The following is a 19,966-nucleotide window of genomic DNA, read 5'->3' on the forward strand; positions in this document are numbered from 1 at the left end:
TAGCCGGGCATGGTGGCACATGCCTGTAGTCTCAGCTACTTGGGAGGCTGAGGCAGGAGAATTGCTTGAACCTGGGAGGTGGAGGTTGCAATGAGACAAGATTGCATCATTTCACTCCAGCCTGGGCGACACAGCAAGACTCCATCTCAAAAAAAAAAAAAAAAAAGGGGGGGGGTGCCTTTTGTGTCTGACTCCTTTCACTTAGCATAATCTATTGTAGCATGTATCAGTACTCCATTCCTTTTTATGGTTGAATAATATTCCATTATATAGATATACCACATTTGTTTATCCATTTCATCAGGTGATGGATATTTGGGGTTTTTCCTTATTTTGACTGTTACAGATAATGCTACTATGAACATTCATATACAAGTTTTTGTGTGGACATATGTCTTCAGTTTTTTTCATTATATACCTAGGGATAGAATTGCTGGGTTATGTGGTAACTCTTTGTTTAACTTTGTTTGGAGCTGGCAAACTGTTTGCCAGAATGTAAATGGCTGTGCCATTTTACATTCCCGCTAGCAGTGTACAAGGATTCCGATTTCCCCATACTTTCAACAATACTCGTTATTGTTCATTTGTTTAATAATGGCCATCCTGGTGGGTGTAAAGTGGTATCTCGTGGTTTTGACTTGGATTTCTTTAATGACTAATGATTCAGAGCATCTTTTCATGTGCTTATGTGCTTGTATATCTTCTTTGAAGATATCTGATTCTTTGTCAATATTTTAATTAGGTTGTCTTTGTAAGAATATATTCTGGATACTAGTGTTTTCTAAGATTTTTATGGTTATAGCTCTTACATTTAGGTCTCTGATCCATTTTGAGTTAATTTTTCTATATGGTGTGAAGTAGGGATCCAGCTTTATTCTTTTACATGTAGATATGCAGTTTTCCTAGCACCAGTTGTTGAAAAGACTATTCTTACCCCACATTGGATTTTCTTGACACCCTTGTTGAAAATTAATTGACCATAAATGTGTGGGTTTTTATCTAGACTCTCAGTTTTGTTCCATTGATCAACATATCTATCTTTATGGCAGTATTACAATCTTGATTACTCATCTTTGTATTAAGTGTTGAGAATTGTGAGTCTTTCAACTTTATTCTTCTTTTTGAGATCATTTTGGCTATTCTGAGTCCTTTGCATTTCCATACAAATTTTAGGATCAGCTTGTCAGTTTCTGCAAGAAGCAGGCTAAGATTTTGATGGATATTGTATTGAATCTGTCAGTCAGTTTGGAGAGTTCTGCAATCTTAACAATAAAAAATCTTCCAATCCATGAACATGAGATGTCTTTCCATTTATTTAGAACTTCTTTAATTTCCATCAATGATGTTTTGTGGTTTCAGTGTACAAATCTTGCCTTTTTTCTTTTTTTTTTTTTTTGAGGCAGAGTCTCACTCTGTCCCCCAGGCAGGGGTACAGTGGCACAATCTTGGCTTGGATCACTGCAGCCTCCACCCACCAGTTTCAAGCGATTCTCCTGTTTCAGCCTCCCGAATAACTAGGACTACAGGTGCACGCCACTACACGCAGCTAATTTTTTCTATTTTTAGTAGAGATCGGGTTTCACCATGTTGGCCAGGCTGGTTTCCAAACTCCTGGCCTCAAGTCATCTGCCTGCCTAGGCCTCCGAAAGTGCAGGGATTACAAGCATGAGCTACCACGCTCAACCCTGTTTTTTCTTTTTTTTTTTTAAGCCAGTCAAATTTAGGGGTTGTATACCAAAATCTTGCACTTCTTTTGTTAAATTTATTCCTGAGGATTTTATTCTTTTAGATGTTATTGTAAATGGAATTGTTTTCTCGATTTCATATTTGGATTATTCGTTGCTAGAGTACAGAAATACTATTGTTTTGTATATGCTGATCTTGTATCTCACAACCTTGTGGAATTCGTTTGTTGGCTCTGATATGATTTTTGTGCATTCCTTAGGATTTTCTATATATGAGATCATGTTATCTGCCAAATTGAGATCATTTTACTTCTTACAATCTCGATGTCTTTTTTCTTTATTTCTTGCCTAATTTTTCTAGCTATAACCTCCAGTACAATGTTGAATAGAAGTGGCAAGAACAGATATCCTTAACTTCTTCACTGATTTTAGGGAGTAACTTTCAGTCTTAATTATTAAATATGATGTTAATTAACTGTGGACTTTTTTTATAGATGACTTTTATCAATATGGGATTTTTTTTTTCTTAGAGATGGGGTCTTGCCCTGTCACCCAGGCTGGAGTGCAGTGGCACAATCACAGCTTACTGCAATGGCATAATCACAGCCCACTGCAGCCTTGACCTCCCAAGCTCAAGCAATCCTCCTGCCTCAGCCTTGCAAGTAGCTGGGACTACAGACAGACACATGCCACCACATGTGGCTATTTTTGTTGTTGTTTTTTGTAGACACAGGGTTTCACTATGTTGCCCAGGCTGCCCAGTCTAGTCTCAAACTCTTGGGCTCAAATGATCTTCCCACCTCGGCAATCCCAAAGTGCTGGGATTACAGGCATAAGGCACCATACCCAGCCCAATATGAGATTTTGAAGGGAACATTTATACTGTAGTTTGAGATTTTAAATTATGTTGATATTTTTCAGAACAAGATAATTCTTGAGGGAAAGTGAGGAAGGAGGCTGGAGAAACCTTTGGAGTGTAAAGCACACAAGATTGAGAGCACCTAGCTTCTAGTGTCCATTCCGCTACTTAAGCTGAATAACATTGGAAATTCTGTTTAATTCTTTGGGCTTCCTTCATTCATGCTTTCTGTTCATCACATATTTATTGATCATCTAGTTTGCCAGGTATTTTGAGGATGCAGGGTTAAAAGACTAACGGCTGTCTGAGTCGTTGTCCTCAGATATCAGCTACACTCCATTTCCAACACCTTTCTTTTTTTTTTTTTTTTTTTCTGTAAAGATGGAGGTGATGGGCATATTTGATTTGTGGGGACATGTTACGGCCCTGCTTATTTTCAGAGTTCAGTATATTCTCAGTGTTGAGATCAGCCTTACACATAAGATGGCATGAGTGCTACCTATGTGTCAGTCTCTTACACAATTATTATTTCAAACTACTGTAGTTATAGCAGTGACTCCCAAATATCCATTCCCTGCCCTGATATCTTTCCTAAATTTGACATGATTTCCAGTTGCCTAACAGATTTCCTTGCTTAGTTGTCCCAAATGTACTTCAAATTCACAAAGTTCAAAGAAAAATCATAATTTGTTCCTAAAGTCCACCTCTCTCCATTCCTTTCTCCAGTACTTTCTCAGTGTTAGTAGTGGGAATACTTCTGCCCAGTCACCCAAACTAGAAACTTGTGAGTCATCCTTGATACCTTTCCCTCACTGCTCACATCTGGTACATCACAAAGGTTCTTTAAGAGACTATCTCCTGCTTACCTCTTGTAACTTCCCCTCTTTATACTTGTTGCCACTTCCTTTGTTCAGACCCTCATCATTTTTAACCTGGACCAAACTCTACTCTCACCCCCTTTCTTTCCCACTTGTCATTCAGGATCCAACTTAAATATCACTTTCTCTTTACAGCATGTTCTTCTTAGCCAGTTCCTCAGACTTCCAAATGAAGTTAAACATCTATTAATTTTATAGAAATATTGAATATTATATAGGGGTTAATAGCACAAATTATAGAATTATGCAGGCTTGAGTTTGAATCCTGGCTCCTTTTTTTTTTTGAGTTGGAGTCTCGCTCTGTTGCCCAGGCTGGAGTGCAGTGGCGCAATCTCGGCTCACTGCAACCTCCGCCTCCTGGGTCCAAGCGATTCTGCTGCCTCAGCCTCCTGAGTAGCTGGGACTACAGGTGCATGCCACCACGCCTGGCTAATTTTTGAATTTTTTAGTAGAGATGGGGTTTCACCATATTAGCCAGGCTGGTCTCGAACTCCTGACCTCTTGATCCAGAATCCTGGCTCTTTTTTATTGGTGGGGGTTTTAAAAAATTTTATTATTATTATTATTTTTAATTTTTTTGTGGGTTTTTTATTGTTTAATTTCTTGTTTGTTTGTTTGTTTTTTGTTTTTTTGGCTGAGCACAGAGGACTTTATTGATGGTACATGACAAGGTGGGGCTCCCTAGGCCCCTCCCTCCAAGGAGTCTGCATGGAAACTGTGAGGAGGGGAGATTCACCTTGGTGGGGGACTGATTATGGTAGGGACTCCCCAGCAGTGAGGGCTTCTCTCTTCCTCTCATGCTCTCGCTGGGCTGGTGGTCCAGGGGTCTTACTCCTTGGAGGCAATGTGGGCCATGAGGTGCACCACCCTGTTGCTGTAGACAAATTCATTGTCATACCAGGAAATTAGCTTGGCAGAGTCGTCCTTGAGGGCAATGGCTGCCCCAGCATCTAAGGTAGAAGAGTGGGTGTCGCTGTTGAAGTCGAAGGAGACCACCTGGTGCTCAGTGTAGCCCAGGATGCTCTTGAGGGGGCCCTCCGATGCCTACTTCACCACCTTCTTGATGTCATCATATTGGCAGGTTTTTCCAGATGACAGGTCAGGTCTGCCACTGACACATTGGCAGTGGGGACATGGAAGGCCATGCCAGTGAGCTTCCCGTTCAGCTCAGGGATGACCTTACCCACAGGCTTGGCAGCGCCAGTAGAGACGGGGATGATGTCCTGGAGAGCCCTGCAACCATCACGCGACAGTTTCCTGGAGGGGCCATTTACAGTCTTCTGGGTGGCAGTGATGGTGTGGACTGTGGTCATGAATCCTTCTATGATACCAAAGTTGTCATGGATGACCTTGGCCGGAGCGCTAAGCAGTTGGTGATGCAAGAGGCATTGCTGATGATCTTGAGGCTGTTGTCATACTTCTCATGGTTCAGGCCCATCACAAACATGGGGGTGTCAACAGAGGGGACAGAGATGTTGACCCTTTTGGCTCCCCCCTGCAAGTGAGCCCCAGCCTTCTCCATGGTGGTGAAGACACCAGTGGAGTCTACAACGTACTCAGCACCAGCATCACCCCATTTGATTTTGGAGGGATCTTGGTCCTGGAAAATGGTGATGGGATTTCCATTGATGACAGGCGTCCCGTTCTCAGCCTTGACGGTGCCATGGAATTTGCCATGTGTAGAATCATACAGGAACATGTAGACCATGTAGTTGAGGTCAATGAAAGGGTCATCGATGGCAACAATATCCACTTTACCAGAGTTAAAAGCAGTCCTGGTGCACCAGGCACCCAGTACGACCAAATCCGTCGACTCTGACCTTCACCTTACCCATGGTGTCTCAGGGATGCGGCTGCCAATGCGAGAGAATATGTGGCTGTATGTCGAACAGGAGGAGCAGAGACTTTTTTGAGACGGAGTTTCACTCTTGTTACCCAGGCTGGGGTGCAATGGTGCAACCTTGGCTCACCACAACCTCTGTCTCCTGGGTTTGAGTGATTCTCCTGCCTCAGCCTCCTGCGTAGCTGGGATTATAGGCATGCGCCACCACGCCTGGCTAATTTTGTATTTTTAGTAGAGACGGGGTTTTTCCATGTTGGTCAGGCTGGTCTTGAACTACTGACCTCAGGTGATCCACCCACCTCGGCCTCCCAAAGTGCTGGGATTACAAGGCGTGAGCCACTGCACCTGGCCTTGGTTTTTTTTTTTACACTCTGTCACCCTGTCTAGAGTGCAGTGGTGTGATCTCGGCTCTCCTCTGCCTCCCAGGGTCAAGTGATTCTCCCACCTCAGCCTCCCGACTAGCTGGGACTACAGGTGCACGCCACCACGCCTGGCTAATTTTTGTATTTTTTGGTAGAGATGGGGTTTCATCATGTTGGCCAGGCTGGTCTCAAACTCCCGACCTCAAGTGATCCGCTTACCTCTCAAAGTGCTGGGATTACAGGCATGAGCCACCATGCTGGGCCTGAATCCTAGCTCCTAATAGCTGTATGACTTTGAGCATATTACCTAGCCTCTGGGCCTCAGTTTCCTTTTATCTATAAAGTAACACTGATAACTACTTTATAGAGCAGAAGTGAAGATTAAATGCAATTACAAAGGTTATAATTATACCATCATGGCTACAATATATTGAACATACATTATTTGCTAATCACTGTGCTAAGTATAATACTTGATACTTATTGCCCATGGAAAGTAGTTAGCTCAATGCCTAATATTTAGTAGGCATTCAATAAACAAAAGCTAGTATTTTCTGTGTGGTCTTCTTCCATTCTTAGCATCTTAAGGGCAAGAACCATGTCTTATCTTTGTGACTGACAGTATGGTAGATAACAATAAACAGTTGTTGAGTTTGAATTTATTTAATGGGATTTGAGTAACTGCCAAGAGGTCTTCTTCAGTATAATATTCCCTGCTAACTTGACTGCAGTTCCTTTGGAATTGAAGGTTTTGCGTTTTCTGTTAAAGTATACATACCCCTAGAGAGAAGTAATACTTTGAGCTATTATCAACAGTCATCTTATGGAAATTAGTTGTTTATCAGCTGCTTTCAAATCTGAGAAAGACCTTGAAGGATGAGACTTGGGTAGGAAAGAAAGAAGACGGGAAAAAGAGACCTGAGTTCACAATATCATGTGTAACAAAATCACTGTTTCCTATTTGCCTCAGAATTACTCTTTTTCCTAATTTGTAATGTATATCATTCCACTTAACATACATGTACTGCATTTAATAGCTATAGCTCTCCTGTGGGACCATGGAATTAGATCAGCAGAAATGAGTCATTTCCATTACTTTGAATTACTTAGGTTATTTAGCACTTTGTGATATTATGGGCATGATGGCAGATTCACTCCCTATGTAGTTAATAGCTTTATATTGAGTACTGAGAGAGGATATTCCAGACCTGGTCCCTAATTTTGGCCAGCTATTTTGGCCAAATTAATGCTAGTTATCAGCTGCCCTATGAACTACCCAGAGGATTGCTGAATACAAGATGAGATTATAAACCTAAAAACACTGAAAAGGCTGCACAAATGCAAAGTGGATTATTCCAGACATCATCATCATTATTATTATTATTATTATTATTATTATTATTATTATTATTATTATTTGAGACAATCTCGCTCTGTCACCCAGGCTGCAGTGCAGTGGCGACAATCATGGCTCACTGCAACCTCCACCTCCTGGGTTCAAGTGATCCTTCCACCTCAGCCTACCAAGTAGCTGGGACTACAAATGTGAGCCACCATGCCCCACTAACTTTTTCTATTTTTTGTAGAGACGGGGTCTCCCTATGTTGCTCAGGCGGGTCTTGAACTCCTGAGCTCAAGAACCTCCCACCTCAGCCTCCCAAAGTGCTGGGATTAGAAATGTGAGCCATTGTGCCCAGCCTTATTTCAGACTTTAACACATGACCTTGGAAAACTCAATGTTGTGGGCCTGCCTCAGTTTCCTCATCTCTAAAATGAAAGACTTGGGGAAAAAAATTACTTCCAACACCCTTGTCAACTCTAACATTTTAAGAAATTCCATTCTCTCTCTTTCTAACCTACGTCCCTTGCTTCCATATAGTCTCTTTTTAGCACAGCAGCCAAAATGATTCTTTGAAACTTGTCCATTCATTATCACTTCTTTGCTCAGAACCCTCCATTGGCTCTTAATTTCATTCAGAGAAAAAGTCAATGATCCACATGATCTGTGCTTCTCTCTGCCATACCTCTATGGCCTTATCTTCTATTTCTCCCTACTATCATGCCCCTCCAGCCATACTGGATTCTGCTGTTCCTTGAAATGCAGCTCCTTTTGCCTTAGGTCTCTTACATCAAAGGTTCTGGCTACTAGAATTCTTTTATCGCAGAGAAGTACGTAGCATGGCCAACTCCCTCATCTCTCTCAAGTCTTCACTCAAATGTCAACCTATTTGAAATTTGCAGCCACCTCTGTACTCTCCTTTTATCCTATCCCATTATTTTTTTTCGAAGCACTAATCTTTTTAATTTACTATGTGTATACTTTATTATGCTTATTGTTTATTATCTATCTGCTAGAATGTAAACTCTACCAGGGCAGAGATTTTGTTTTCTTTTGTTTTGCTTTGTGAGTCTTTGTTTCCCAAGCACCTATAATAGTACCTGGCCCAATAAATATTTATTAAACATATGAATGAAATGTACAGTATGGTAAATACTAATCTCATTTTTAGCTGATGTGAGCCTTAGTTGACTGATTTATGAAATGCTGGTTTTGTTCCCTGTCTTTTTTGTTAGAGGCATTCCTCAGATATCTGGTAGTACTTGGTTGTCTGCTCACGTTTTAAACATCTTTAAGATGGAGCGCTGAAAGTTATAGTTGAAGCTGTGAGTGCATTTGCAGGACATCTTTATGGTGAGCTTCACAGTGAAGATGACTGTTAAGTTGGGAAACCCCTGATGTCAAGATCGTTAGGTGTTTCCTTATAGGCTTACCAGATTTCTTAGAAAAATAACAAGCCCCTTCCAATCCTCCTGGAGAGTAAAGATTTCTTTGAGCTAGGTGAAAAAAAGGACTGGGGCTTCAGCCTTCAGCATTCAGTATGTTTAAATCCACATTTAATCTCCTTATTTTAGGTATGGTACTCATGTCCTCCACTATTCCTGGAGCACCCTGGTCCAGAGATCCTCTATCTGAGCTTTCTCTATTTGAGAAACTAGCCTCTCTAGTTTTTTTGGGTCGGGGGTGGTATCTGAGTGAGAAAAGGAATTAAATAAATAATTGCTGCTTTTTTTTTTGAGACAGAGTCTCGCTCTGTCACCAAGGCTGGAGTGCAGTGGTGCGATCTTGGCTGACTGCAACCTCTACCTCCCACATTTAAGTGATCTTCCTGCCTCGGCCTTCTGAGTAGCTGGGGCCACAAGTGTTTGCCACCATGCCTGGCTAATGTTTGTATTTTTAGTAGAGATGGGGTTCCATCATGTTGTCCAGGCTGGTCTCGAACTCATGGGCTCAAGCCATCTGCCCGTCTCAGCCCTCCCAAAGTACTGGGATTACAGGCATGAGCCACTGTGCCCAGCTATAATTGTTTCTTATATAGTTTTCAATCAGTGTTATTCATCCTAAATCATTGGTTTCACATCTTTAGTCATCTGGTACTGCCAGTTACTGAGCTTTTAGGGGAAGATTCTGTAGTATTGATTGGTATAGTTCAAAGTTTTTTCTATTGCATGCTTATTATTCAATATAGCGTTCTTAGGTTTGCTTAGTCAGTTATCATTCCTTCGTTTGCTTTCCAAGTTCCAAAATATTGTTGTCTCCTCTCTAGTTCATCCCCCTCCTTGTGGGTTTAAGTCTTTTAAAATTCTTTATTGTTTTAGTGTGGTTTTTGTCTACTCTATTTATTGCAACTATTTTCTTGTCTCTCGTTTTTCTTGTTTGCTTTCAATTGACAATTTGATTGAGATAACTGTAGAATCACATGTAGTTTCATAAAATAATACAGAGAGATCCCTTGTACATTTTACCCAATTTCCTCCAATAGCAACATTTTCCAAAACTAGTATAACAACCAGGATATTGGCATTGATACAGTCCACCAATCTTACTCAGATTTGCCTTGTTTTGCTTGTTCATATTTGCGTATGTGTGGTTATTTCTATACAATTTTATATCACGTGTAGGTTTCTCTGTCCACACCACTGTCAAGATTCTGAACAGTTCCATCAACATAGCAATCACTGTTATTAACCTTTTTTCTTTTTTTTTTGAGATGGAGTTTCACTCTTGTTGCCCAGGCTGGAGTGCAATGGCACAACCTCAGCTCACTGCAACCTCTGCCTCCCGGGTTCAAGTGATTGTCCTGCCTCAGCCTCCCAAGTAGCTGGGATTACAGGCATGCACCACCACAGCCGGCTAATTTTGTATTTTTAGTAGAGACGGGGTTTCTCCATGTTGGTCAGGCTGGTCTCGAACTCCCGACCTCAGGTGATCCGCCTGCCTCGGCCTCCCAAAGTGGTGGGATTACAGGCGTGAGCCACCACGCCCAGCATTTTTTTTTTTTTTTTAAGATAGAGTCTTCGCTCTGTCGCTTAGGCTGGAGTGCAGTGGTGTGATCTGGGCCCACTGCTGCAACCTCTGCCTCCCAGGTTCAAGCGATTCTCCTGCCTCAGCCTCCCAAGTAGCTGGGATTGTGGGCACGCGCCACCATGCCTAACTACTTTTTGTATTTTTAGTAAAGATGGGGTTTCACCGTGTTGGCCAGGCTGGCCTCAAACTCCTGACCTTAGGTGATCCGCCCACCTTGACCTCCCAAAGTGTCGGGATCACAGGCATGAGCCACCGTGCCTGGCCGTGTTAACTTTTTTATACCATACCCACTTTCCCCGCACATGTGAACACAGTATATTCCCACCTCCATCCCTAATCTCTTGTAACCACTAACCTGTTCTCCATTTCAAAAATTTTGTTATATAAAAACTGTTATTTAGGCCCAGCACAGTGGCTCACACCTATAATCCCAGCACTTTGGGAGGCCAAGGTGGGTGGTTCACTTGAGGTCATGAGATTGAGACCAGCCTGCCCAACGTGGTGAAACCCTGTCTCCACTAAAAATACAAAAATTAGGCGGGCATGGTGGCGTGCGCCTGTAATCCCAGCTACTCAGGAGGCTAAGGCAGGAGAATTGCTTGAACCTGGGAGGCAGAGGTTGCAGTGAGCCGAGATCGTGCCATTGTACTCTGCCCTTCAGCTTGGGCGACAGAGTGAAACTCCATTTCAAAAAAAAAAAAACCTGTTATTTATATAAATATGTAAAGTGAAACAGGGTCTCTGTCACCCAGGCTTGAGTGCAGGGATGTGATCACAGTTTACAGTAACCTTGAACTCCTAGGCTCAAACTATCCTCCTGCCTCAACCTCCCGAGTAGCTAGGCGCACGCCACCACCCCTGATTAATTTTTAAAATTTTTTGTAGATATGAGGTCTTGCTATGTTGCCCGGGCTGGTCTGGAACTCCTGGCCTCAAATGATTATCCTGCCTCTACCTCTCATAGCACTGGGATTACAGTCATGAGCCTGGGCAAAAATGTTATATAAATTGAATCGTACCATATGTAACCTTCTGGGATCGGCTTTTTCAATCAGCATAATTTTCTGGAGATTCATCCAGGTCATTGCGTGCATCAGTAGTTCATTCATTTTTGTTGCTGAACAGTAGTATTCCATAGTATGGATATACCACAGTTTGTTTTACCGTATACGTGTTGGAGGTGAGCTGGGCTGTTTCTAGTTTGGGACTATTATAAAATAAAATGGCTATGCACATTTATATACAGTTTTTTGTGTGTGTGTGAACATAAGTTTTCATTTCTCTGGGACAAATGCCCAAGAGTGCAGTTGCTGGGTCATATGGTAATTGTGTTTAGTTTTTTAAGAAACTGGTTTTCAGAGTGGCTATTACCATTTTACATTACCACCAGCAAATGTGTGAGAAATCTAGTTTCTTTGCATCCTTGCCAATATTTACTGTTATCTCTATTTTTTATTTTAGCTATCCTGGCAGGTATGTAATGGTACCTCACTGTGGTTTTAATTTGCATTTCTCTAATGATAACAGTGTTCGAGTTATTTTCATGTGCTTGTTTATCACCTGTGTATTCTCTTCAGTGAATCATCTCTGGATGTCTTTTGCCCACTTTCTTTTTTTTTCATTTTTATTATTTTCATTAATTTTTTTCTTTGGCCACTGGAATAAAGACTCACCATTTTCTAACTAAGTGATGTTTTTTAAATATATATTTTTTAGAGACAGGGTCTCACTCTGTGGCACAGAGTGCCATTGCAGCTTTGAACTCCTCGGCTCAAGCTGTCCTCCCGCCTCAGCTTCATGAGTAGCTAGTACTACAGGCACATGCCACTATACCTGGCTAATTTTTTTATTTGTTTGTTGAGACGGGGTCTTGCTATGTTGCCAACGCTGGTATTGAACTCCTGGCCTGCAGTGACCCTCTCATCTCAGCCTCCCAAAGTGTTGGGATTACAGGCATGAGCCCCTGTGCCCAGCCTATGGCATGATTTTAGAAGTGGTTTATGACTGTATAGCCTCTTCCTGTTCTTGCTTGTTTTCTGGGCCTGATTCTCCAGACTTCCTGGGAATTCAGTGAGTCACCCACTACTAACCTTTCATCTTTTGCTTGAATCAGCTAGGGTTCATTTCTGTATGCAACTAGGGACCTTGAGTTATATAGTTTCTGAATTTTGAGAGCAAAAACCACAATACATATTAAAGAAGTGCACCATCTTACCAGGAAGACAGGACTTAATGAAATACTAGAACTGGCCGGGCTCAGTGGCACATGTCTGTAATCCCAGCACTTTGAGAGGCCGAGGCAGGAGGATCACTAGAGCTAAGGAGTTCGAGATCAGCCTGGGCAACCTAGCAAGACCTCATCTCTACTAAAATTCCACCCCCCCCCCCCAAAAAAAGAAAATTAGCTGGCAGGCAAGGTGGCATGCACCTGTCCCATTTACTCAGTCCGGGCTGAGGTGGAAGGACTGCTTGAGCCCGGAAGGTTGAGGCTGCAGTGAGCCCGAATTGTGCCACTGCACTCTAGCCTGGGTGACAGAGAGAGACCTTGTCTCGAAAAAGGAAAAAAAAAAGGCCGGGCACGGTGGCTCACGCCTGTAATCCCAGCACTTTGGGAGGCCAAGGTGAGCGGATCACCTGAGGTCAGGAGTTTGAGACCAACTTGGCCAACATGGCAAAACCCCGTCTCTACTAAAAATACAAAAATTAGCCAGGTGTGGTGGTGGGCACTTGTAATCCCAGCTACTTGGGAGGCTGAGGCAGGAGAATCGCTTGAACCTGGGAGGCAGAGGTTACAGTGAGTCGAGATCGTGCCACTGCACTCCAGCCTGGGTAAGAGTGAGACTCGCCAGGTGCGGTGGTTCACGCCTGTAATCCCAGCACTTTGGGAGGCCGAGGCGGGTGGATCACCTGAGGTTGAGGGTTCGAGACCACCCTAACCAACATGGAGAAACCCCATCTCTACTAAAAATACAAAATTAGCCAGGTGTGGTGGCACATGCTTGTAATCCCAGCTACTCGGGAGGCTGAGTCAGAAGAATGGCTTGAACCCAGGAGGTGGAGCTTGCGGTGAGCCGGGAATCGCGCCATTGCACTCCAGCCTGGGCAACAAGAGTGAAACTCTGTCTCAAAAAAAACAAAAAAACAAAAAAAAACAGAGTGAGACTCCATCAAAAAAAAGAAAAAGAAAGAAATACTAGAACTGTATTACACAGAAATGTGATAGCTTATCTAACACAGATAAGTGATATAAATAAAGGGGAAATTAATGGCTGGAGCATGTGGAACAGGTTTATAGAAAAACTGGACGCAAAAATTTACATAGAAAGAAGAAGTGTTTATATACTATGGCCCTTTGGCAGAACACAAACTGTAATATGATTGTTTTGCCCCCTTAGGGGCACTATCTTCTTCACTGACAATGTATATCCTAGGGCGGGGCGCGGTGGCTTACGCCTGTAATCCCAGCACTTTGCAAAGGAGGCTGAGGTGGGTGGATCACCTGAGGCCAGGAGTTCGAGACCAGCCTGACCAACATGGAGAAACCCCCGTCTCTACTAAAAATACAAAAAAAATTAGCCAGGCGTGGTGGCGCATGCCTGGAATCCCAGCTACTCGGGAGGCTGAGGTGGGAGAATTGCTTGAACCTGGGAGGCGGAGGTTGCGGTGAGCCGAGATTGCGCCATTGCACTCCAGCCTGGGCAACAAGAGCAAAACTCTGTCTCAAAAAAATAAAAAGAAAAGAAAAGAAAATGTATATCCTAGGATGTTGTTCTAGTTAGGTTAATCTCTTTCCTTTGTTGCATTAGGAGGTGAAAAAAATTTTTAGATGGGTTAGATTTCCCTCAAAAATATTTCTAGTGATAAGATGTTCAAATAGTATATTGGGGTCTACTGCTAGATCAAAAAGTCAGTTGCTAAGAGACTTGATTGTCACAAACTGTTACCATCCTGGCATTTTAAGCTTTTGAGAAATGTAAAATAATTCTTCTCCACCAAAATGTTTGAGGCTTTTGCTTTAGTTTATAGACTGGTTTATTATACAGTTTATTTGTAAATTTGGCTCATCATAGAATGTATTAGTAAATTTGTCCATAGGCAGAAGCCAGAGAGTTTAGTTTTAAAAAATTTTATCTGTAAAGTGAGGATTTTTGTTTGATTTTATTTATTATTTATTTTTATTTTTTTGAGAGAGAGTTTCGCTCTTGTTGCGCAGGCTGGGGTGCAATGGGGCGATCTTGGCTCACCGCAACCTCCGCCTCCTGGGTCCAAGCGATTCTCTTGCCTCAGCCTCCTTAGTAGCTGGGATTACAGGCATGCACAATCACACCTGGCTAATTTTGTATTTTTAGTAGAGACGGGGTTTCTCCATGTTAGGCTGGTCTTGAACTCCCGACCTCAAGTGATCCACCGCCTCGACCTCCCAAAGTGCTGGGATTACAGACGTGAGCCACTGCGCTGGACTGGTTTTATTTTTTATAGAGACTTGTCACCCAGGCTAGAGTGCTGTGGTGTGATCATAGTTCACTGCAGCCTGGAATTCCTGGGCTCATGCAATCGTCCCACTTCAGCCTCCTGAGTAGCTGGGGCTACAGGCATGCACCACCATGCCTGACTGGTTTTTGTACATTTTTCTTTTGAGATGGAGTCTTGCTCTGTCACCCAGGCTGGAGTGCAGTGGCGCGATCTTGGCTCACTGCAACCTCCACCTCCCAGGTTCAAGTGATTCTCCTGCCTCAACCTCCCAAGTAGCTGAGACTACAGGCGCCCGTCTCCATGCCTGCCTTATTTATTTATTTATTTATTTTTTATTTTATTTTGAGAAGGAGTCTCACTCTGTCGCCCAGGCTGGAGTGCAGTGGCACAATCTCGGCTCACTGCAAGCTCCGCCTCCTGGGTTCACGCCATTCTCCTGCCTCAGCCTCCCTAGTAGCTGGGACCACAGGCGCCTGCCACTACGTCCGGATAATTTTTTGTATTTTTAGTAGAGACGGGGTTTCACCATGTTAGCCAGGATGGTCTTGATCTCCTGACCTCGTGATCCACCCGCCTCGGCCTCCCCAAGTGCTGGGATTACAGGCGTGAGCCACCACGCCTGGGCAATTTTTTTATTTTTGAGACAGAGTCTCACTCTATCACCCAGGCTGGAGTGCAGTGGCACAATCTCAGCTCACTGCAACCTCCGACTCCCCGGTTCAAGTGATTCTCCTGCCTCAGTCTTCGAGTAGCTGGGATTACAGGCACCTGCCACCATTCCTGGCTAATTTTTGTATTTTTAGTAGAGACAGTGTTTCACTGTGTTGTCCAGGCTGGTCTCGAACTCCTGACCATCTGCCTCAGTCTCCCAAAGTGCTGGGATTACAGGCCTGAGTCACTACACCCAGCCTGCCTGCCTAATTTTTATATTTTTAGTAGTGACAGGGTTTCGCCATGTTGGCCAGGCTGGTCTCAAACTCCTGACCCTAGATGATCAGCCCGCCCTGGCCTCCCAAAGTGCTGGGATTACGGGCCTGAGCCACTGCGCCCAGCCTATTTTCCTTATTTTTGTAGAGCTAGGGTCCCACCATCTTGCCCAGGCTGGTCTCGCACTCTTGGGCTCACGTGATCCTCTTGCCACACCTCCCAAAGTGGTGGGATTACAGGTGTGAACCAGCTCACCTGGCCAAGAGTTTTATTACTAGCTGGTTTATGATGTTAGCCCGTTGTGTATCTTCTATACCTTACGTTAGGATTCTTTTCTCCCATCTTCCCGCATCTTCATCTTTTCTTCCCCACAGCATATTCTTGGAGAGAAAGGAGTAGGCAGGAGTTTGCTGTTTGAAGGCAAGTGGGGAGAGAGATGTGGGGAGGCTGGTCAAAAGAGGAAACTCAAGTTTAAAGCAATGAAACACCAACACTAACTACTTTTCTTTTTCTAAGTTGCTGACGGCTTTGTGTTTAGTAATCCAGATTAGGTCATGAATCTTTTGATACAGATAGGTTTTTTTGTGTGTTTTTTTGTTTTTGTTTTTGTTTGATACGGAGTCTCACTCTGTCACCTAGGCTGGAGTGCAGTGGTGCGATCTTGACTCATTGCAACCTCCGCCTCCTGGGTTCAAGTGATTCTCCTGCTTTAGCCTCCCAAGTAGCTGGGACTACAGGTGCATGCCACTGTGCCCAGCTAATTTTTGTATTTTTTAGTAGAGACAGGGTTTCACCATGTTGGCCAGGGTGGTCTTGAAACCTTTACCTCGTGATCTGCACGCCTCGGCCTCCCAAAGTGCTGGGATTACAGGTGTGAGACACCGTGTCCGGCCACAGATAGGTTTTTAAAATGTAGATTAAAAAAACTTCTGTGTCTGGCCGGGCACCGTGGCTCACGCCTGTAATCCCAGCACTTTGGGAGGCCGAGGTGGGCGGATCACGAGGTCAAGAGATCAAGACCATCCTGGCCAACATGGTGAAACCCCGTCTCTACTAAAAATACAAAAATTAGCTGGGCATGGTGGCATGCACCTGTAGTCCCAGCTACTCGGGAGGCTGAGGCAGGAGAATCGCTTGAACCCAGGAGGTGGAGCTTGCAGTGAGCGGGGATCGCGCCACTGCACTCCAGCCTGGGCGACAGAGTGAGACTCTGTCTTAAAAAAAAAAAAAAACTTTTGTGTCTAACAGCAAAACAAAATCCATCTTTGTTTCCTTCCTCTTCTCCATCAAATAGGAAATATGGAAAAGCAGAAAAGAATTGCATTTTTCTGGCCGGGCGCGGTGGCTCACACCTGTAATCCCAGCACTTTGGGAGGCTGAGGCCGGCGGATCACGAGGTCAGGAGATCGAGAACATCCTGGCTATAACACGGTGAAACCCCGTCTCTACTAAAAATATAAAAAATTAGCCGGGCGTGGTGTCGGGCGCCTGTAGTCCCAGCCACTCGGGAGGCTGAGGTAGGAGAATGGCGTGAACCCGGGAGGCGGAGCTTGCAGTGAGCCGAGATCGCGCCACTGCACTCCAGCCTGGACGACAGAGCGAGACTCCGTCTCAAACAAACAAAAAAAAAAGAATGGCATTTTTCTGAAAAGAGAATAATTGGCAGAGTGGAACACTTGCTAGTGAATTACAGTGGGACTGTAACTGATTCTAGAGAAAAGAAATTGTTATTCAAGTAGAATTCCGCCGGGTGCCGTGGCTCACGCCTGTAATCCCAGCACTTTGGGAGGCCAGGGCGGGCGGATCACGAGGTCAGGAAATCGAGACCATCCTGGCTAACACAGTGAAACCCCGTCTCTACTAAAAATACAAAAAATTAGCCAGGCCTCGTGGCGGGCGCCTGTAGTCCCAGCTACTCAGGAGGCTGAGTCAGGAGAATGGCGTGAACCCGGGAGGCAGAGCTTGCAGTGAGCCGAGATCGTGCCACTGCACGCCAGCCTGGGCGACAGAGTGAGACTCCAACTCAAAAAAAAAAAAAAAAAAAAAAATAGAATTCCTTCTCTTACCCTTCCCTTTTGGCTTCTACTATTTACTCAACTGAAACTTAATGGGTCCATTTTTTCCTTTCTCTTCCTTCCCTTTCTCTTCAGTGGATCTATTTCTTCCCTTTAAAAATTAGGTTGAGTTGGGCATGGTAGTATAGACCTGTAATTCCAGCTATTCAGGGAGGCTGAGGCAGGAGGATCACTTGATGCTAGGAGTTTGAGACCAGTCTGGGCAACATAGGGAGACCCCCATCACACACACGCACGCACGCGCACACGCACGCACGCACACACACACACACACGGTATTTCTAAGAAAGCTGAACCTAAAACCTACTCCCCAGTAGATATTTTTTATGCTGTGTGAGAATAAGGAAGCTTAGAAAATGGCCTAAAACCATTTTTTCTCAAACTTTGAACTTTGCATACAATATTTATGGGCCTCTTGGGCAAAACTATAGACATAATTTTGCCTGAATCTATTTGGATTATTTTTCAAGTAGTTAATGTGAGGGATAAAGGCAGAAATGATAATCTCTTCCAAGGCCACTTTTTTCTAGAACTTCCTTCCTGACTTAAGATTTCACTGTGTTATTTTCTCTCATCATCAAATGGAACTGAAATAGATTTAAATATTGTCACCTTTCAAATTTCTGTGCACTACACTGTATTTTATATTTTACATTCATTATATTTTAATAATGCATCCAAAGTTTTTATTGTTCAACCTAAACCTGATTGTCTAGTGATATTCCGTATCTTGCTGATGCTTAATGCACCAACCACTCAAATGCTGAGGCTGAAACAGAGAATCATCTTAGACTGTCTCCTTTTCACTTATTCAGAAGTCACATGTCCTGCAGATGATTCTTCTTTATAACAATATCCACCCTCCTTCTCTCCATCCCCACTTTCTCTGCCTTAGTTGGACCTTAACACTTTTTACCTGCATCATTCCAGGTTGGTCCCCCAGCTTCTGGTCTAGCATCTCTCCAGTCCATTCTCTACATTGCTGCCAGGTGATCTTTCTAAACATTCTGGATTAAATTCATATAACACTGTAGATTAAATTCCAGTTCCAGTGAGAACACATGGACACAGGGAAGGGAACATCACACACTGGGGCCTGTCGGCGGGTGGGGGGCAAGGGGAGGGAGAGCATTAGGACAAATACCTAATCCATCTGAGGCTTAAAACCTAGATGACGGGTTGATAGGTGCAGCAAACCACCATGGGACGTGTATACCTATGTAACAAACCTGCACGTTCTGCACATGTATCCCAGAACTTAAAGTAAAATTTTAAAAATTTAAAAATAAATTTAAAAATTCCAGTCTCTTAATTTTAAGACACACAGCCCTTCAGAATTCCATCCCAGTCTGTTTTTTGTTTTTTCTGTTTTTTTTTTTTTCTAATTTCATCTACCATTCCTTCTCTATTTCAGCCATACCAAAGTATGGCAGTTCCCTAGACATGCCATGGGGGTTCATACTTTCTATTGTTTCATATAATTGTACCTTTGTATATATATAGTTTTTTCTCTGCTTAGAACACCTTTCCCTGCCTTTTTGTTTGTTTTTTGCTTTTTTTTTTTTTTTTTTTTTAAACGGAGCCTCCCTCTGTTGCCCAGGCTGAAGTGCAGTGGCGTGATCTCGGCTCACTGAAACCTCCACCTCTGGATTCAAACGTTTCTCCTGCTTCAGCCTCCTGAGTAGCTGGGATTACAGGCACCTGCCACCATGCCCAGCTAATTTTTGTATTGTTAGTAGAGACGGGGTTTCACTGTGTTGGCCAGGCTGGTCTTGAACTCCTGACCTCGAGTGATCCACCCACCTCAGCCTCCCAAAGTGCTAGGATTACAGGCGTAAGCCACCATGCCCAGCCTCTGTGCTTTTTTAAATCCAAAACTAGTTCTATTTTAAGAAGCAATCAAAGTTTTACTCTGATGAGTTTTTGTTTCCCAGAACCTCATATATGTTTGTGTCATAGTATTTATCACACCATACAGTATGATCGAATTATTTTCCACCTAGATTGGAAGATCTTTTTGAAGGCAAGTCTTGTGTTGTCTTTGCCTTAGGCTACACGTTACTTAGCACAACCCCTGGTAGTAGCTGTTCCATAAGTGCTCCTTGACTGACTCTCATTTATGTTAAAAAGAAAAAAAATCCATACAGCAGAAAATTTTTCAACTTTGAGGCCAGGCATGGTAGCTCACAGCTATAATCCCAGCACTTTGGAGGCCAAGGAGGGTGGATCACTTGAGGTCAGGAGTTTGAGACCAGCCTGGCCAACATGGTGAAACCCCATCTCTATTAAAAAATACAAAAATTAGCCGGGCGTGGTGGCATGCATCTGTAATCCCTGCTACTCAGGAGGCTGAGGCAGGAGAATCGCTTGAACTTGGGAGGCAGAGGTTGCAGTGAGCTGAGATCATGCCACTGCCCTCAGCCTGGGTGACAGAGTGAGACTCTGTCTTAAGAAAAGTTCTCAACTTGAGCACTGGACTCATTTATTTTAAGTAATAA

General features: G+C 43.5%; 1 protein-coding gene and 1 pseudogene across 3 annotated transcripts in view; one reads left to right on the forward strand and one right to left on the reverse strand.

The window, feature by feature from the left end:
• Positions 1-19,966, forward strand: part of ZNF609 (zinc finger protein 609) — a 229,812-nt gene that overhangs the window by 63,900 nt on the left and 145,946 nt on the right. The window lies entirely within an intron of this gene.
• LOC129013652 (glyceraldehyde-3-phosphate dehydrogenase-like) lies at positions 4,251-5,257 on the reverse strand (annotated as a pseudogene).

The sequence above is a fragment of the Pongo pygmaeus genome, chromosome 16 (genome assembly GCF_028885625.2).
Source record: "Pongo pygmaeus isolate AG05252 chromosome 16, NHGRI_mPonPyg2-v2.0_pri, whole genome shotgun sequence".
NCBI classification, from domain to species: Eukaryota; Metazoa; Chordata; class Mammalia; order Primates; family Hominidae; genus Pongo; species Pongo pygmaeus.